This window comes from Carcharodon carcharias, chromosome 1, assembly GCF_017639515.1.
Source record: "Carcharodon carcharias isolate sCarCar2 chromosome 1, sCarCar2.pri, whole genome shotgun sequence".
Lineage (NCBI taxonomy): Eukaryota > Metazoa > Chordata > Chondrichthyes > Lamniformes > Lamnidae > Carcharodon > Carcharodon carcharias.
In genome coordinates, this window is record NC_054467.1 from 105,822,589 (window position 1) to 105,843,604 (window position 21,016).

Genomic DNA, 21,016 nt, shown 5'->3' on the forward strand with positions numbered 1-21,016 from the left:
CATCTTCTTGTCCTCTGCTCAAATAGTCATTCATCATCTGTGGGGCTCGGCAGTTCATCTCATGAGAATCTTCGACTCTAAGGAGTATTGTAGCCATGCCTAGTCTTGCCCCTGCCCAATCTCCCCACACATGCACCTTGGGCATGGGTCACTGAATAGCATTCAGGAGAGGGACCAGAGGCTGCTTTTTACTCTTGCTAGCCTGGGATACTGCCACTAATTATAGCGGCTTCAGCCTTAGCTGTCCAAATTTTTATTTAACAAAACAATTAAAATTTATCTCACCACATGCTTTGCTTTTCCACCCCCCAGTGATATTGGAGAATATAAGGTGCTGCCTGGCTATTAGAATAGAATGGTACCACACAGGACAAGGCCATTTGGCCCTTCGTGACTGTGCTGGCACTTTGAAAGAGCTATCCAGTTTAGTCTTACCCCTGTGCTATTTCCCCATAGCTCTATAAATCTATCCCTTTCAAGTATATATCCAATTCCCTTTTCTAAATTAATATTAAATCTGTTTCTACCACCCTTTCCAATGGTGCATTCCTGATCATAATATTTGAAGTATTGTTTATGGAACCTGAAGTATAGCTTGTATGGCAGTTATGTGTGAATTTCTTTCTACTAGGGAACAACAACGACTGAAAATAAATTATTTGAGCAGTCAAGTGACTGTTGGTCATGAGATACGATTGCTGGTTTAGGCTTCCGAAACTTTCCTCTGTAATGGCGGTATTAATTGCTGAACATTGTGCTCATCTGTGGTGACCACTAAATTGCTCCCACTGAACCACCCTTAGTTACATATGTCAGCAATGAAAGGAACATGTATTACTTATAAATTCATATGTGGGAAGAAGAGGAGTTTTAAAGCAGTACTTAAAAATGCTTTAAATCTGGTATCTTTAATAAGTCTAAAGCAGTCATTTAAATTAATTCTTTTCCTTAAACAGCCTGAGACCACTATTGTAATTCATTTCTTTTGGCAATGTGCGGGTAGTTTGCAAAATTTCCTGGGTATCAGGTGTTATTTTCTTTCACACAGAAACTGGCAATCAGTGTACGAGAATACTTTGTGACTTCATAGTTTCAGGTTAAGTTGGTTGTGATTGGTTTGGAGGAGGAAAGTAATTTGAGCCACGTTTCTATTTGTCTGGTCGACACTTCCTTGCTACAAGGTGCCCTTATTGAGATCGCTTGTGCCTTGTTTGTTTTAAGGAAGCCTTTCCTGTGCTGAAACAGAGTCTTACTGCAGGCTCTTAAACTGTTTTGTTGCTGAATTATTGCTGGGAAGCCTGTGGTACTGATTGATATGGAAGTGGTATATCTCTCTGCATTTACTCACTGACATGTACCATGCCTGAGGTATGTACTCAACTGTGCTTTTTTGTTTTCTGCAGCAACTTGTTAGGATTACTGAGCCCATTCTGGTTGATCTTTTGATGCAAAGATCAGGGCTGAGCAGTTCTCTGTTTAGAAATATATATCTAGCTTGATGGATTTAATTAAATCCACTGTTTTATCTTCCAAGTATCCTGCAGCTTCATCATACGTTTCTATAAATTGCTTTCTTGTGGGCAATCTAATACACAAGACATCTATTTGAGCTCTCTGAAAGAACAACCACTTTTTTTATTATAAGTTTTTTTTTCCCCTTGTCACTCACTCACCATTTGCAGATGGAAGGAAAGCGCAGGTAATCACTTACAGGCCTCTGCCGAAAGCACTTTGGGCATTCAGTTAATAGATACACGAGTGACTCCTTGGATGTTTCATACTATCCTAAATCGAGCTTTGAATTTACCTCATTCAAGTAAGTCAGAAAGTAGCAGACCAATTCTTCTTGCCACAATGACAGCAAAAAAAATTCTGTTTACACATCATGGCAGGTTATGATTTGAAACCCTTATGATGGTGGTTGTGAAGCTGCACATTTTTTTCTACTTAGTCATCAAATTATACAGTAAAGAAGGAGGTCACTCGGACCATGGTACCTGCACTGGCTCTTTGAAAGGCCAAACAAATTAGTCCCAGCCTCTTGATTTTTCTCCAAAGCCATGCAAATGTTTTCCTTTTAGGTGGGAAGGTAAGAGTTGAGGAGGAACAAAGAGGCTTCAGAGGGATACTGACAGTTTGGATGAGCGGGCAAGAACATGGCAGGTGGAATACAGTGTGGCAAAGCGTGAAGCTATCCACTTCAGTAGGTAAAAAATTAGAATACTTTTGAATGGTGAGAGACTGGGAAATGTTTACATTCAAGGGGACCTGGGTGTGCTTCTACATGAAGCACAGAAAGTGAACATGTAGGTACAGCAATCATTAGGAAGGCAAGTATGTTAGCTTTTGTTTCAAAACAATTGGAGTATAAGGGTAAGGAAGTCTTACTGCAATTATGCAGGGTATTGGTAAGGCCACAGCTGGAATTGTGCACACAGTTTTGGTTTCTTTACCTAAGGAAGGACATACTTGCTCTTAAGGGAGCGCAACAAAGGTTCATTAGCCTGGTTCTGGACATGAGACAATTGTCCTATTTGAGTAGACCTTTATTCTCTGGAGTTTAGAAAGATTGGAGGTGATCTAATTGAAACCTATAAAATTCTTAAGGAGCTTTACAGGGTAGATGCTGTTTCCCCTGACTGGGGAATCTAGAACATGAGATCATTGGGCTGGATTTTGGATGGGCTATGGAGGCAAGAACGAAGGCGGGTGGGTCCACAATATCGCACTGCTACCCAGCATGCCAGTTTCCTGGTGGAGATGATACCTACCTGCAAGTGGTGAGTAGACAAAAATGCACCATAAAGGGCCTGTTAAGGCCACTGTGCTGACACCAACTTCCCAGTCAGCAATCGGGGCACACCACCCCTCACCTCGGCACCCCTGCTGAGATTGAATCCTGACTGATAGATGGAGGCGGCCTCCTGCTAGCAGACTGGGGCTAGCGATCCACCTGCCACTTTTAATCCCCCCCACTCTCTTGAACTGCGTTATTTATATTGGCAGACCCCAGCCCCAACGTTTGGGGTTCCTGATCTTCCAGTGCTGGAGGGTTTATCCATTATTGGCTGCCTCCTCAAAAATCACTTCTAGCATCCCCCGCTGACAGTTTCAGGTTCCTAATTTGGAATTCACCCCTGCTTTGGGATTAGGAACCTGCAGTGAAAATCTAGCCCATATTCTCAGAATGAGGGATCAGCAATTCAGGACTGAGATGAGGAGAAATTTCTTCATTCAAAGGGTTGGAAATCTTTGGCATTCTCTACAACAGAGAGCTGTGAATGCTCAATCGTTGAATATATTTAAGATGGAGACCGATAGATTTTTGGGTACCAAGAGATTCAAGGAATAAGGGAATAGTTTGGGAGGGTGGAGTTGAAGTAGAAGATCAGCCATGATCTTGTTGAATGGTGGAGCAGCCTTGAAGGATGGAATGGTCAACTCCAGTTCCTATTTACTATTTTCTTGTCTCCAGGTAAATATCCAGTTCCTTTTCGAAAGTTATTATTGAATCTGCTTCCACCGCTCTCTCAGTGCTTTCCAGATCATAACACCTCACTGTGTAAAATAATTTTTCCCATCTCCTCCTTACCCCCCCCACCCCCGCCCCGTCCAACCTGTCCAACCAACTGCAGTTCTTTTGCCAGTTACTTTAAATCTGTATCCTTTGGTTATTGACCGTTCTGTCAGTTCTGCCAGTGGAAACCGTTTCTCCCTATCAACTTTTCTGGTCTCAAAACAAATTGAAGTCTCTCATCCTTGGTACCATTCTAGTAAAAGTCCTCTGCACCCCTTCAAGGCCTTGCTATCCTTCCTGAAAGTGTGATGTCTAAAATTGGACACTTAGACTAAAGGTTTAGCAAAAGTCTTCCCTTAAGATTAATATAGTTTTACGATTTGCTCCCCATTTCCCCCAAAAGAAAATCTGTGATCTGTTTAACTATTGGGCTGATGAGCCATTTTAATGCAGCAAAATAAAGTATCAATCACTTGGCATGGAAGTGTTTGGCTGTGACTTAAATTAATAGACATTTATTTTATACTATAATCTAATGTTCAATATAATCGATTCCATTGGGTGAAATGGGTTGTTACCCTTTCTTGAGACTTTTTCCAGGCCTACATTGTCAGAATTTATATCCACGGAAACAAAATGAGAATACTATAAGACTGTGTTTAAAATTAAAACTATAAGCAGTACAAATAAATGAGTAATTTTAGGAATGTCATTATGATACTGAAATCATCCAAGGGTTTTCTCTTTGTTTGATGTCATCTGTAACCCTGTATTTATTCACTGCCATGTAATCAATGCTGTGCCCTCTATTCTCCATTCAAGTAGCAATTTCTTAGCTAATTAAATTTTTCATAGCCAAAAATGGAGCCACAGAACTACAACACAATTTCAATGACTAAAACAACTGCAGGTTCACTAGTGTTGGGAATTTGCAGCTAGAAGTATGAATTCAACTTTGTCTTAAAGGATGGTCTACGATACAAATAAAGCGCCAGATATTAAAACAGCTTCGGTTCATCAGCAGATACAATTCTTGTGGAGTTGCTCTTGTGGCAGCCAACACAAAGTGCCTGCTGTTAGTTAGACTTGTCTTTGCCCATTTTTGCGCAACAAATTGCAGAAAATACAGGATGGAAGTGGCACATACCCTGTACAGTGCACCTGGGATCTGATCAAACAGGGCAAGTATCTCCTTAATCAGTCAGATTAAAGGGTTGTGAAATGAACAGCACAAGCTTTGAACAAGAAAGTGTAAGTTAAAGTGGTGAATTTAATACCAAATCAGATACAGAAATATAAGTAAAGTGAGGGAAAGAAAAATTGGATTGCGAGAGGAAAAGAAAGTTCAGAAAGCAAAAATAAAGAGAAGTAATTTTACCTGTTGGAATCATCGTCCTGAAGCCTACATTGCACATTACTTAGGAGTGATAACAACAGTAGAGGTAAATCCGAGACTGTCCCGCGGAGGTTATTTGTCTCCATTTGAACATTTTTTTACCCTGGAACAACTAACGACAATGTAAAAGAGGCCTGTGTTTCGTAAAATAGGGGAAAGAGTCTGGTGATTTAAAAAAGAATTGCACCAGCTGAAACAGCCATGCCTCACTATTCCCCAGAGGATATCTTTGGTAATTTCAACCCATCATGCTCACTCTCCTCTGAGTTTACTGCCCTCCTACTCTCCCTTAACCTCTCTTCATATAATCCCTTCTACCCATATTCTCAGCCAAGCCATTTACCTTGACAACGCATGTGGTCTTGCTATTCCCATTGTGTCAGTCACCGATAAAGTCATCTCTGATCACTTCCTTGTATCATTCTCCACCTTCCCACCTTCTGTGTTTGCCCCTGGGAAAAAAAAGCCCTTCTCCCAATTCACTCAATATACTTTTGAAATCACAACTATCTAACCTTTGGCCCTCATTCACTACAACATATCTGCAGCTACTGATTTGCTCAACCGTCCTCTTACCTAAACCCATGATCCCCAATCCCTAATAAAACCATTATTTTCTCTCACCCTAGCTGTTCCTCTGATATGGCCATCATCACTGCTGTATTAAATCGAATGGATACCGACTTGAATGAACATGATGGTCAACTGGTTTAGTCATCCACTGTCAGAACCACACAAAACACAGTCAGATCCTGCTGGCATCTGCCAAATCTGCTCAGTATTCTCGGATCACCCTGGACTGCAAAAGTAAGCCCCAGTGTCTTTTCTTTACTGCAACCCATTTTCTTCAACTGCTCTCCCCTGTCTCCTCCACCCTCACCTCCAACAAGTGCAAGGAGGTCATGGATTTCTTTATTACTAAACTGAGACCATCCAATCAGCTACCTCTGCCAATACCTTCCCTTCCCCTATCCCAATGGGCCAGACCTCCTCCAAGGATTCCCCATGACCTAACCCTGGACTTAGATCTTGCTTCATTTCTTTCTTATCTCCTTCTATGTCCTCCCTGAGCTCAACTTGCCCATGAGACCCAGATCCTATTTTCTTGAACCTAATACTGCAGACCATCCATTCAGTGTATGTATGAGTGTGTGGCTGTGTTGATCCTGGAAGCTACCATGTAGGCCTTGTTCCATGTTAAATGCAGGTCATGAGCAGGGATGCGAAAGAACTTAAAGGTACCATGCATTGAAAAATCCGGGTGCGCACAACAAAATTTTACAAGGAACATTGCAACCCAATTTTCTTCCTTTCCTTGTGTTACTTGATATTGTTAACAGTCCTCTGTCTTCAGGTGTCATCCCTCTCTCTTTCAAATCTGCCATCATCACCCCTTTCCTCAAAAAAAACCCTTGATCCCTCTGTTCTTCCAAACTATAGCCCCATTTCCAATTCCTTTTCTCTATAAAGGCCTTGAACATGGTGTTGCCTCCCAAATCTCTGCCCATAGTCTCCAGAGCTCCACGTTTGAATCTTTCCAATCAGGTTTCCATAAGAACATTAGAAATAGGAGTGGAGGAGACCATTCGGCTCCTCGAGCCTGCTCCACCATTTAGTAAGATAAGACCATAAGATGTAGGAGCAGAAGTAGGCCATTCGGCCCATCGAGTCTGCTCTGCCATTCAATGAGATCATGGCTGACCTGATAATCCTCAACTCCACTTTCCTGCCTTTTCCCCATAACCCTTGATTCCATTGCTGATTAAAAATCTGTCTATCTCAGCCTTGAATATACTTAATGACCCAGCCTTTACAGCCCAATGCGGTAAAGAATTCCACAGATTGACTACCCTCTGAGAGAAGAAATTCCTCCCCACCTCTGTTTTAAGTGGGCACCCCCTTACTCTGAGATTATGGCTTCTGGTCCTAGACTCTTCCACAATGGGGAATAACCTCTCAGTATCTACCCTGTCAAGCCCCTAAGAATCATATGTTTCAATAAGGTCGCCTCTCATTCTTCTAAACTCCAACGAGTACATGCCCAACCTACTCAACCTCTCCTCATAAGATAATCCCTCCATCCCCAGGATCAACCTATTGAATCTTCTCTGGACTGCCTCCAATGCCAGTATACATTTCCTTAGATAAGGGGATCATAACTGTTCACAGTATTCTAGGTGTGGTCTAACTAGTGCCTTGTATAGTTTTAGCAAGACTTGCCTATTTTTATACTCCATTTCCTTTGAAATAAAGGTCAACATTCCATTTCCCTTCCCTATTACCTGCTAAACTTGTATGTTAGCTTTCTGGGATTCATATCTCACACGTTTCCACATTATATTCCATCTGCCACATTTTTGCCCACTCACTTAACCTGCCTATATCCCTCTGTAGACTCTTTGCGTCATCCTCACCACTTGTCTTCCCATCTATATTTGTGTCATCTGTAAACTTGGCAATAGTACATCCACTTCCCTTACCTAAGTCATTAATATATACTGTAAATAATTGTGGCCCCAGCACTGATCCCTGTGGCACTCCACTAGTTGCAGGTTGCCATCCTGAAAATGCCTCCCCTTATCCCAACTCCCTGTCTTCTATTAGTTAGCCAGTCCTCTATCCATGCTAATATACTACCCCCAACATCATGGGCTCTTATCTTATTGGGAAGAATTTTCCGATTGGTGAGCGGGGGCGATGCGTAAAATGATGCGCGGTGATGTCGGGTGGGCGTCCTGACATCACCGTGCGTCATTTAGATTTTCAGTTCAGCAGGCGCACAGCCAACTTGGTGGTGTGCCCACCGAACTGTCAAAGGCCTGTTAAAAATGAATTAGAACACTTAACGGAGCTGCCTATCCAACCTTAAGGCTGTAGGGCAGGTGAAGAGCCGAGGCGGCCTTCGCATTTTTCATGAAACCTCATCCACGGGCGGGGTGAAGTTTCATTAAGTGTTTTAAAATTCAATAAAAATTATTTTAAAAATTCATTGACATGTCCCAGCTCATGTGACACTGTCACATGCGAGGACGTGTTTTGAAAGTTTTTTTTCCTTTATTTAAATTTTAAAACCTTAAGCTGATCTCCCTGAGGCATCTCTGCTCAGCGCTTCAGGGTAAGCCTTAATTGGCCTGCCCACATAAAATGGTGGCGCAAACCCAGTTGGGGGCACCAATCAGGTTCACGCTAGCTCCCGTCCACCCCCACACAACTCCCCCCAAAGGGGGAAAGTTCAGCCCATTAAGTAGCTTATGTGTGGTACCTTATAGAACACCTTTTGTAAATCCAAATATTACAGCTACTGGTTACCTGTTATCTATCCTGCTTGTCACCTCCTCAAAGAATCCTAATAAATTTGTCAGGCATGATTTCCCCTTCATGTAGCCATGCTGACTCTGCTTGATTATATTATGCATTTCTAAATGCTTTGCTATTACACTCTTTATGATAGACCTCAACATTTTCCCAATGATGGATGTTAAGCTAACTGGCCTACATTTACCTGTTTTTTGTCTCCCTCCCTTTTTGAATTAGGGTGTTGCATTGGTAGTTTTCCAATCCTCTGGGACTTTTCCAGAATCTAAGGACTCTTGGAAGATTACTACCAGTGCAGCCACTATCTCGGCAGCTATTTCCTATAATATTCTAGGATGTAACCCATCAGGTCCAGGTGAATTATCAGCCTTTAGCCCCATTAGTTTCCCTAGTACTTCTTCTCTAGTGATAGTTATTGTATTTATTTCCTCTGCTATTTTTACCCCATGATTACTTAGTGCTTTTTGGTATGCTATTAGTGTCTTCTACAGTGAAGACTGTTGCAAAGTTTTATTCAACTCCTCTGCCATTTCCTGGTTCCCCATTATTATTTCCCCAGCCTCTAAGGGGCCTATATTGACTTTGGCCTCTCTTTTCCTTTTTATACATTTAAAGAAGCTCTTACTGTGTGTTTTGTATTACTTGCTAGTTTACCCTGAAAGTTTATTTTCTCCCTCTTTATTTTTTTTTTGGTCAGCTTCTGTTGGTTTTTAAAACTTTCCAAATCCTCTGTCTTACCGCTAATCTTTGCCACATTGTATGTTTTTGTCTTTCACTTTGACACTATCCTTCACTTCCTTGGTTTATCCCCTTCCTATAATCCTTCTTCCTCACTGGGATGTATCTTTGTTGTGAGTCATGAACTATTTTCTTAAACATCTGCCATTGTTCATCAAACATCTTTCCTGCTAAACACCTTTCCCAGTCCATTCCAGCCAACTCTGCCCTCATTCCTTTGTAATTACCCTTATTTAAGTTTAGCACAGATGTTTCCGGACTAAGGTTCTCATTCTCAAACTGAACGTTAAATTCCACCATGTTATGGTCACTGTTTCCTAGGGGATCTTCTACTCTGAGATCATTTATTAAAGCTGCCTCATTACACATTATTAGATCCAAAATAGCCTGATCCCTGGTTAGATCCACAATATATTATTCTAGGAAACTGTCCTGAATACACGCTATGAATTCTTGCTCGTGGCTACCTCTGCCAATTTGATTTTCCCAATCTATGTGGAGATTAAAGTCACCCAAGATTAATATACTGCCTTTTTTACATGCCCTCATTATTTCCTGATTTATTCTCTATCCGACAGCATAGCTACTGTTAGGGGACCCATAGACTACTCTCTCCAATGTCTTCTTCCTCTTGTTATTTCTTACCTTCACCCGTATGGATTCCATATCTTCCGATCCAAGGTCATTTCTTGCTATCGTACCTATTCCATCTCGTACTAACAAAGCTACTCCACCACCCTTTCCTTCCTGCCTGTCCTTTCGAAAAGTCACATATCCCTGAATATTTAGTTCCCAGCTTTGATCTCCTTGTAACCATGTCTCCATAATAGTTATAAGATCATACCCATTAATCTCTATTTGTGCCATTAATTCATTTATTTTGTTCCAAATACTATATGCATTTAAGTAAAGAGCCATTAATTTTTGCCTTTTTACTATTTTTTTCCCCCTTTGACCCTATTTGCTGCTTTCTTTTAATGTTTGTACACTCTGTCCCTTCCTGTCACACGCTGGGTAACATTACCTAAGTAGCTGCCCTGCAATGCTGCCATATTCTTTTGCTTTGTAAGTCTGCTTATCCCCTCTCCAGAACCCTCCCCCTCTGTTTAGTTTAAAGCCCTCTCTACAGCCCCAGCTATTCGATTCGCCAGGACACTAGTCCCAGCATGGCTCGAGTGAAACCCATCCCACCGGAACAGCTCCTTTCCACACCAGTACTGGTGCCAGTGCCCCATGAACTAAAACCCATTCCTCCTACACCAATCTTTGAGTCACACATTTAACTCCTTGACTTTATTTACCCTATGCCAGTTTGATCATGGTTTGCTTGTGTTTCGGATTCCACATTCCCAACTACCCACAATAGCCTTTAATTCCCTTGCCTAACAAGAATCTATCCACCTCCACCTTAAAAATATTCAGTGACCCCCACATCCACCGCCTTCTGAGACAAAGAGTTCCAAAGTTGCACAATCTTCTGAGAGAAAAAAATCTCCTAATCTCTGTCCTAAAAGGGCGCCCTCCTTAATTTTAAAACAATGCCCCCTAGTCTGGACTCACCCACAAGGGGAACCATCCTTTCGACATCCACCTTGTCAAGACCATTCAGGATCTTATATACTTCAATCAAGTCACACCTCACTCTTCTGAACTCCAGTGGAAAGAAGCCCAATCTGTCCAACCTTTCCTCATAAGACAACCCATTTAGTCCAGCTATCAATCTAGTAAGCCTCATCTGAACTGCCTCCAACTCATTTATATCCTTCCTTAAATAAGGAGATCAATACTGCATAAAGCATTTGAGATGCGGTCTCACCAATGCCATGTATAACTGAAGTATAACATCCTTACTTTTATGTTCAATTCCTCTCGTAATAAAGGATAGTATTCCATTAGCCTTCTTATCAAAACCCCAAATGGCATCCCATGATCCCATTGATCCTGGAAAAGGTAAACTATCCCTTTTCATCATTCTCAACCTGCTTGCAGCTTTTGGCATGGTTGACCACATCATTCTCTCCCAAAACCTCTCCAACCTTATTTACCCAGTAATAACCAGAACATCAGGAATAACAATGTATCTCATGAATCAATGAGGATTCATTTATTTCCCAAATAAACAGGAAGGGTTGAGAAGGAGGGTGAATTAGAGTGGATGAGTTCAATGTCAAATCAGGCACAGAAAACAAAATAAAGAAGGAAAGAAAGATTGGATTAAGAGAGAGAAAATAAGAGACAAAAAGAATAAGTAAGAAAAAATTTTAAAAATTGATATTTGTCATTTTTAAAATCTCCTAAAATAATTCACATCCTAAAGGAATAAGATTTCACACTTATAATTATTTGCTTTTAGGCAAGAAAGGTTAATTAGCAGTCATTAACAATTATCATGCCATCAAAAGGGTGTTTACTATGTTATTAATTACGTGACTTAACTTTCTATGGTGAGTTTAATGGGCACTTGATGTGCAAGTGCAGAACTTCAAGAAACTCATGGGGAAACTAAGTGAGATGCTATTTTCACAAAAATAATAGTGGAGCGGTGCAAATTGGCCAATAACTTGTGGTAATTCAAATTTCATGGGATATCTCGCCTCGTCAGAAGTTGCTGGCTGATTTGCATATTAATAACTGCATGCATCATTTACACATAAATCTGGCCTGTTCGGATGTGCCTGTAGCCATACCAACTCTCAGGTCAAAAATAGAATGCCATTAAATGCATTCCTTCATCTACACTTGATAAAACCAGTTCCGATGTCCCAATTCTGAATGTTGCTGTCTGTAGCCAAGAAACATCCTTTCTCATGAAATAAATCAGCAAGTTCTAATGATGAAAATAGGTATTTGAAAATGCCACTTTATGTATTGTATTACTGTGTATTATTCTTTGTGAAGCTTTTCATTTCGCTGGGGAGTGGAGACAGCAAAGTTCAAATTCTTGTAGAAGGAATTTCTATAAAGTGTCATCCAGAGAATTGTATCGTACCTTAATAAAAGGCCAAAGTGTAGCTCAATATGGGTAGATTGTCTTGGAAACAAGGCGCACAGCAGTGAAACTTGGACCTGAGGCATGTGAAGAATGTTAGTGGCATGCTCGAGTGGAGGGCTTCAGAGCAGATCCCCCTGAACAAAGCTCGCTACCATCTGTTGTGATCCATGGCGCTTCATGGCAACAGCCTCTCCGGAATGATTTCATTTTGAGAGAAGTTATTTACAACAGAGAGCAGATGACTGGAGTATTCAGCATCACTGTAATGCTTTGAAAAGAGGGTGACTGCAATTTAATGTATTCTGAAAGGTGAACAAGTGCAACATTGCCTGTATTTTCCCCCATATTCTGCACACCCGTCCTGAACACACACTGGAGTGCACAGAATTTTGTGTGTGCTGGCTGCTGGTACCTTATCTTTCTACATGTGAGATGGTGAGCTTTTTCAGCCTATTTGACCATCACAGGAGAATCCAATCTTGTCCTTATCTAGCACAACTCATGTACGTTATTTGCAGGGATTTGTAGAAAAGGCAGGAAAGTGGGAGTAGCTCTTTCAAAGAGCTGGCACTGGCACAATGGGCCGGATGGCCTCAGTCTGAGCTGCAGGATTCCTTGATTCTGTGAATAACAATTAAAATTGAGGGCCCTGACTGGCATTCCTTCTTTTTCCTTCTCCCAAGCCCAGGAACACAGGCCAGTTGTCATACCTCTACCACTGCCCTGTCCAAGAACAGCTAAATGAGAGTCAGCGTCAGCTTATTGGAGAATTTTGAAGCAGGCTCAGTCCCTGAAATAAGATACGCTGAAACTGTCCCATGCTATGCTGTATGTTGGCCTCTTCTGTGAATTCACATGTCTGCATGTGTGTGATCTGTCACAGAGAAGGCTTTTCATCTCCTTTACTTTGTAAAGGTTCATAATCATTTCTCACTAGATTTGATAAATTGTCTTGTCAGACAAAAGTAGTCCTTTAATAATGTGGAAGTTGCCATATATGTTTTTAAATAGATCAGATGTAATGCCACAAAAGCAGATTTAGGGAATAGATATTTGAATTAAAAGCTCTCCAGTCGCTAGTATTAAAAGATCCTTTTGAAGTACTCATTGGCCAGGATTTTACCGCCCCTCCTGCCCGGTGGGATATTCCACCGAACTGATTTAAATGGTTCGACGTATCCGCCAGGAGGAGACGCTGCGGCAGGCCATAAAATCCTGGCCATTGTGTTTTCGAGAGAAGGAAGCCCTGCATAATGAAACTAATCAAATGTAATAATGGGCCCATGTTATGCTGGAAGATGAGAGTTAAAGAGTTGATTATGTTGATGGAAATGCATATTATGTATATATTTTTTATATATATAATATTATACTGGTATATATATCTACTTGTAACACATGCATGCCGTACCTCTGCGATCTACTGAGCACTACCTGCCAAACTATTCTTTTCTCTGGACTGACATTCCAGTACAGTACTGAGCTGCACTGTCAGAGGTGCTGTCTTTCAGGTGGGACATTAAACTGAAACTCTGTCTCTCTCATGTGCACATGAAAGATCTTGTGGCAATGTTTCAATGAAGAGCAGGGAAATTTTCTCCTGTATCTTAGATAATATTTAGCCATCAATCAACACGACTAAAACATATTATCTGGCCATTATCACGTTGCTGTTTGTGGGGACTTGCCGTGTTTCTTCCAGTACAACAGTGATAACACTCCAAAACTAATTCATTGGCTATAAAGAGCTTTGGTCCATCCTGAAACTGTGAAAGATGCTGTATAAATGTAAGTTTGTCTTTCTTTCTGTCTTTCTTGCTTAAATCAAAGGTACATTTTCCCGTAATATTAGATGCCAAATAATGATAAATTCACAACAAATTAGGAAATTTGTATCTCATCTTCTCTATGCCTGCAGAAATCAAATATGAAATACAAATATGAAATACGAAATAAGAAGAACATTGTATTTACTTTAAAAAAAAGTAGAGGAAGCAAGCAGGATAATGGGATTAGAGTAGACAGCCCTGTGGAGAAAATTTCCATGACAGATGCCATGGGCCAAATACCTTGCTTCTGTGCTATAACATCTTAGGATTTGATTTTAATGCAGTTACACCTCATGAATCTCTCATTTTAATTTAACAACCTTAATATTCAATGGAGATTTGTGCAGAATAGAACTGTCCAGTTAGTATTAACACCCATTAATTTAGGATATGGTCAATTAACTTGAGTAATTTCTGATCAACCTGCTCCGATTAGTGAGGTGTGCCCGTTTAAAGCCAGAAATTAAATAGCACATTCTCGTATCCATAGCAGTCAGATGTTTTACTTACAGATGTTTTATTATTACTTGGGTATACCCTCTCCCATGCTGACTTGTGTTACAAGATATCTTACAACATTTTAACTGTGGTTAATGATGCTTTTGGAACACTCCATAGGAACAAGATGGGGCTATTCAGTCCTTTGAGTCCCTTCTGATATTCAGTTAGACTATGGCTGATCTGTACCTCAAATCTATTTACCCAACTTAGTTTCATATCCATTGAAATCCTTACCTTTTAGATAATTGGTTCCAGATTTCTACTACCCTTTGTGTGAAAAGGGGCTTCCTTATTTAAGTCCTAAGTTGGCTAGCTTTAACTTTAACATTGTATTGGCTGCCAAACTTTTCTCATAATCCCTCTTTGCTTCTCTAATCTGCTTTTTCACCTCCCCTCTAAATCTTCTGTATTCCTCTTGATTCTCAATTGTCTTTTCCACCTGACATCTGTCACAAGTGCACTTTTTCTTCTTTATCTTAATTTCAATCTCCTTTTTCATCCAGGTAGCTCTAGATTTGTTTGCCCTACCCTTCCCTTTCGATGGAATATAACTTCACTGGTCCCAAACCATTTCTTGTAGCCTTGTCACAATTGGTTAGCAGGTAGAAGAGAAAGAATGCAGGGATAAACAGTTTGCTCTCTGATTGGCAGGATCTGTCAAATGGTGTTACCCAGGAATCTCTAATGGGGCCTTCACCATAACCATAATGATCTGGATGATGGAATAGAGAGTTATATATCTAAGTTTTTAGTTGACACTAAGCTAGGAGGCACAGTACAGTATGTGAATGAATTTACAAAGATACGTAGTCTAAGTGAGTGGGCAAATCTGTAGCAAATTAAAAATCAGTGTGAGGATGGCTGAGGTACTAAATGAATACTTTGCATCTGTCTTTACCAAGGAGGTAGATGCTATCCGGGCCATGGTGACAGACAAGGAAACTCTGTCACTAGAAGGGTTCAAAATTGATAAAGAGGAAGTGTTGAATAGACTGTTGGTACTTAAAGTTGGTAAGGGACCAGATGAGATGCACCCAAGGATATTGAAGGAAGTGAGAGTAGAAATTGCAGGGGCCCTGGCCATAATCTTTCAGTCTTCCCAAGACTCAGGGGTGGTGCCAGAAGGCTGAAGAATTGAAAACATTACGCCCTTGTTCAAAAAAGGTTTTAAAGATAAGCCCAGCAATTACAGGCCAGCCATTTTAACTTCAGTGGTGGGCAAGATTCTAGAAACAATTATTCGGGATAGAATTAGTAGGCACATGGAAGAATATGGGTTGATAAGGAAGAGCCAGCATGAATTTCTAAAGGGGAAATCCTGTTTAACTAATTTTCAGGAGGCTTTTGAAGAGGTAACTGAAAAGGTCGATGAGAATAATGCTGTCGATGTGGTGGACATGGACTTTCAAAAGGCATTTGATATGGTGCTACACAACAGACTTGTGAGAAAAGTTATTGCCCATGGAATAAAAGGGACAATAGCACATGGATACAAAATTGGCTAAAAAAATAGAAAGCAGAGAGTAATGGTCAATGGATATTTTTCGAGCTGGAGGAAGCTCTTCTGTCTTCTATTAGTTAGCCAATCCTCTATCCATGTTAACATACTACCCCCAACACCGTGGGCTCTTATCTTATTAAGAGCTTTATGTGCAGTATCTTATCAAACACCTTTTAGAAATCTAAATATATTACATCTACTGGTTCCCTTTTTTCTATCCTACTTGTTACCTCCTCAAAGAATTCTAATCAGTTTGTCAGGCTTTCCACTTCCACTTCATGAAGCCATGCTGACTCTGCTTGACTATATTATGCATTTCTAAATGGTCTGCTGTTACACCCTTTATAATGAACTCTAACATTTTCCCAATGACGAATGTTAAGTTAACTGGCCTATAGTTACCTGTTCTTTGTCTCCCTCCCCTCTTGAATAAGGGCGTTACATTGGCAATCGTTGATTGGCATTTTTGAATCTTCTGGGACTTTTCCAGAATCTAAGGATACTTGGAAGATTACTACCAGTGCATCCACTATTTGTGTAGCTACTTCCTTTGATATCCTAGGATGTAACCCATCAGGTCCAGGGGACTTATCAGCCTTTAGACCCATTAATTTCCCTAGTACTTTTTCCCTAGTAATAGTTATCAATGACAAGAAGATATTGAAGGAAAATAGCATGGACTATAACTCTACCCACTATACATGCATGTTTTAGACAGTTGGGGCAGGAGAAACATCCCCCCCACCACCCCCCCCACCCCCACTTTTGCCCCATGATTCTTTAGTATTTTTGGAATGCTATTAATGTCTTCTACTGTGAAGACTGATGCAAAGTATTTATTCAACTCCTCTGCCATTTCCTGGTTCCCCATTTTTATTTCCCCAACCACATTCTCTAAGGGGCCTATGTTAACTTTGGCCATTCTCTTCCTTTTTATATATTTAAAGGGGAGGCGATGGCATAGTGGTATTGCTGCTGGACTAATGATCCATAGATCCAGGGTAATGCTCTGGGGACCTATGTTCAATTCCCACCACAGCAGATAGTCAAATTTGAATTCAATAAAAATCTGGGACTAAAGGTCTAATGATGACCATGAAACCATTGTCAAAACCCATCTGGTTCACTAATGTACTTTAGGGAAGGAAATCTGCTGTCCTTGCCTGGTCTGGCCTACATGTGACTCCAGCCCCACAGTAATGTGGCTGACCCTGAACAAGGGCAATTAGTGCTGGGCAATAAACGCTGGTCTAGCCAGCAATGCCCACAGCCCATGAATGAATTTTTAAAAATAAATTAAGAAGCTCTTACTGTCCATTTTTATATTACTTGCTAGTTTACCCTCAAAGTTTATTTTCTCCCTCTTTATTATTTTTTTGGTCATCTTCTGTTGGTTTTTAAAACTTTCCTAATCATCTGGCTTACCACTAATCTTTGCCACGTTGCATGTTTTCGTTCAATTTGATACTATCCTTAACTTCCTTGGTTAACCATGGTTGATATATCCCCTTCCTAGAATCCTTCTTTCTCACTGGACTATATCTTTGTTGTGAGTCATGAACTATTTTCTTAAACGTCTGCCATTGTTTATCAACTGTCTTTTCTGCTGAACTCCTTTCCCAGTCCCCTCCAACTAACTCTGCCCTCATTCCTTTGTATTTATCCTTATATAAGTTTAGCACAGTTGTTTCCGACTCAAGTTTTTCACTCTCAAACTGAATGCTAAATTCTACATGTTATGGTAACTGTTTCCCATGGGATCTTTTACTCTGAGATCATTTATTAAAGCTGCCTCATTACACATTACCAGATCCAAAATAGCCTGATCCCCGATTGGATCCACAACATATTGTTTTAGGAAAGCGTGAGGTGATGCATTTTGGTAGGAAGAACATGGATAGACAATATAAAATAAGGGATGAAACTTTGAAGGGGGTGCAGGAGCATAAAGACCTAGGTATATATGTGCATTAATCATTGAAGGTGGCAGGACAGGCGAAGGGAGCAGTTAATAAAGCATATAGTATCCCCAGCTTTATTAGTAGTGGAATAGAGTACAAGAGCAGGGAGGTTATGCTGAATTTATATAGGACACTTGTTAAACCTCATCTGGAGTATTGTGTACAGTTCAGGGCGCCACACTATAGGAAGGATGTGAACACATTGGAGAGAGTGCAGAAGAAGTTTACAAGAATGGTCCCAGGGATGAGAGACTGCAGCTATGAGGATAGATTGGAAAGGTTGGGACTGTACTTGGAGAGAAGAAGGCTAAGAAGAGATTTGATAGAGATGTTCAAAATCATGATGGGGCAGGACAGAGTAGATAAGGAGAAGCTGTTCCTGCTCATAAAATGATCAAAAACAAGAGGACACTGTTTTAAAGTGATTTGCATAAAAATCAAATGTGACGTGAGAAAAAACTTTTTCACACAACAAGTGGTTTGGCTCTGGAATGCACTGCCTGGAAGTGTAGTGGAGGCAGGTTCAATTGAGGCATTCAAGAGGGCATTAGATGATTATTTGAATAGAAACAATGTGCAGGGTTGCAGGGAAAAGGCAGAGCAATGGCATTAGATCATAATGCTCATTTGGAGAGCTGGTGCAGACACGACGGGCCAAATTCTGTTTCCCCATACACTTCTATTTTCACGAACTTACCAATAATCTTTTATGTGGAACCTTTTGGAAGCCCACGTAGACAACATCCATATGTGCTCCATATCCACCATGTTAGTGGCCTTCTCAAATTTTTTTGAGTGCAAGCGGATTTTTGATTTGAGATGCTTTTGGAACTTGACATGCTAAAAGTGACATTAGTGACCCAATTCAGTCAAAAGTGACATTAGTAGCTATTGTAAACACTAGGGTATTTCTTCTACAAAGTACTGGTGAACCCGAACAATTTTTTGACCTATGTTAGGAATGCATATACAATGATAACATCCATTATCAATCATTTGATCAATTAAAAGGAAGTGTGGTGAAATAAAGCTCTCCAATCTATCCTCTTTTGCACTGTCTACAATGTGTTCACATCCTTCCTAAAGTGTGGTGCCCTGAACTGTACACAATACTCCAGCTGAGGTCTAACGAGTGTCTTATATAAATTCAGTATAACCTCCCTGCTCTTGTACTCTATGCCCCTCTTAATAAAGCCCCAGGATACTATATGCTTTGTTAACTGCTGTCTCCACTTGTCCTTCGACCTTCAATGACCTACGCACAGATATACCCAGGTCTTTTTGCTCCTGCACCCTATTCAAAATTTCATGCCTTATTTTATATTGTCTATCGATGTTCTTCCTACCAAAATGCATCGCTTCACACATGTCTGCATTTAAAAAAATTATTTTGTTTTTCAACAGTGTGTATTTTATACAGGGACAATGTTTCTCCAGTCTGCCTTGAAAAAATAAATTTGCAACAGTTTAAGTGTTGTGGGAAGGGATGGCAGATGGAATTTTAAATGAATGGAAGCGTAGTCATTTATGGCACAGAAGGATGAGAGAAAAAGATTTCCAGTTGTCATGTTTTAACTCATGTGTGGGAATTGGAGAGTGAAACAAAAGGAGTACGGCCCAGCATTTCTGAATAGTGTGCAAACCTAAACCTCACTTAATAGTCTACTTGGAATTCAGAGAATATTATACAAATATTATCAAATGTTTAATAAATTCACCAAGTCATCTGGCACCACAATTTGTATCGACAGATTGGTCACAGTGACAAAGAGATACAAAGTTTTAATTGCTTATATCTATTTGTAACCATGGCCCAAAGCATAAATAAAGTGCACCTTGTTGCTGCGAAATCTTCCCTAGACTCCTTGATGATATCCAGGTGTCAGGATTGGCAGTTGGAGTTTTCCAAGAAACAACATGAAATTCTGTTTTCAGTGATGATTGATGTGCGTGGCAACAAGTCTGCTATATAGATATTGTATCCCTTTAAATTTTCTAATTGAAACATCAGCCACCAGGGAACCATCATGAATCAAGTATTACCAACCAAATAATTGACAAAAGACCAAAAACAGAAACCACACGCACTGACACTGTACCCTGAATTAACAGGGTTTATTGCATGTATGGCTGAATCATGATCTGGTTACCACATTGCGGTAGAAGCTAACATTTTGTGCAGTATTTCATGCAAGTTGCACAGTTTTAAATCTTTGGGATGTTTTGACGCTTGTAAATGTCCCTTCTGTCAGTGTGTGTGATGGGAACAAGGCATAGTATTTATAACTGGTAAGCACAGACTTGAGTAGTGCTGTCACCCTGGCATTTCCACAACCTGTTTACTGTCAATTTTCTACCCCTCTTTGCTAAAACCATTGACTCCTTGCACGGGTTTCACAGACAAGCTTCAATATCTTTACCTATCTTCATATGCATACCTGGCCAACAAGTGTTGATAGAATGTTCTTTGACTGGGAGGAGGTGGAAGCACTTGTGGAGCCCATTCTCACCTGGCATCCATTGATGCAACCATTGCCAGGATGGGTGGGCAGGGAAGGGCCTGTCCTACTTTTACCATGTTTGGGTTTGTCAATTTTTACTTCAGCCGTGTCTAATTGAGAGACTTGTCTGACTCCTTCTGTTTTTCTGTATTGCTCGCCATCATCTCCACATGCAGCATTTGCAACATTGTGGGACGTAGAAGGAAAAGAAATCTGTAATAGTGGCAATATGGTAAGAGAAAGGACAATTGAAAAATAACAGGAGAGTGAAGTAAGTGAAGTGAGGGAGGGGAGCAACATAAGTAAAAAGATAAAAAAGGAAGAGAGGTGAAATTGAGGGAGATGAAAATGTGGGACAGCAAGAGAGCACAGACTCTGCCTACTTCCAACCATTGTCATCTCCATCCCAATCTTCAACCTACCTGCTGCTCAAACTCTAATCCATGCTTTTGTTAGGTCCATACTGAACTACAACTATGGCCAGCATTCCATCTTCCACTCTCAATAAACTTAAGCTTATCAAAAATTGCGCTGAATTCCAACCTGTAACAAATTCCACCCACCTATCACCCCAATGTCTACTGACCTAAATGGGCTTCTGGTCCACCTCCAACTCAAAGTTAAACTTATTGTCCTCATGTTCAAAGCTCTTAATGGCCATGACCTTTCTTATCACTGTAACCTCCTCTAGCTCTGCATCCCTGTAAAAGCTCTGTACCTCCCCAGCTCTGGCCATTTATACATTAGCCATTCCCTTTACTGCAC

General features: G+C 40.5%; 1 protein-coding gene across 1 annotated transcript in view; it reads left to right on the forward strand.

Annotated features, from left to right (window-relative positions):
* Nucleotides 1–1,193: 1,193 nt before the first annotated feature.
* shroom3 (shroom family member 3) overlaps nt 1,194–21,016 on the forward strand; it is a 170,628-nt gene continuing 150,805 nt past the window's right edge. Inside the window, exon 1 of the mRNA XM_041190643.1 lies at nt 1,194–1,368. The gene's annotated coding sequence lies outside the window, so the exon portion shown is untranslated. The remainder of the gene's footprint in view (nt 1,369–21,016) is intronic.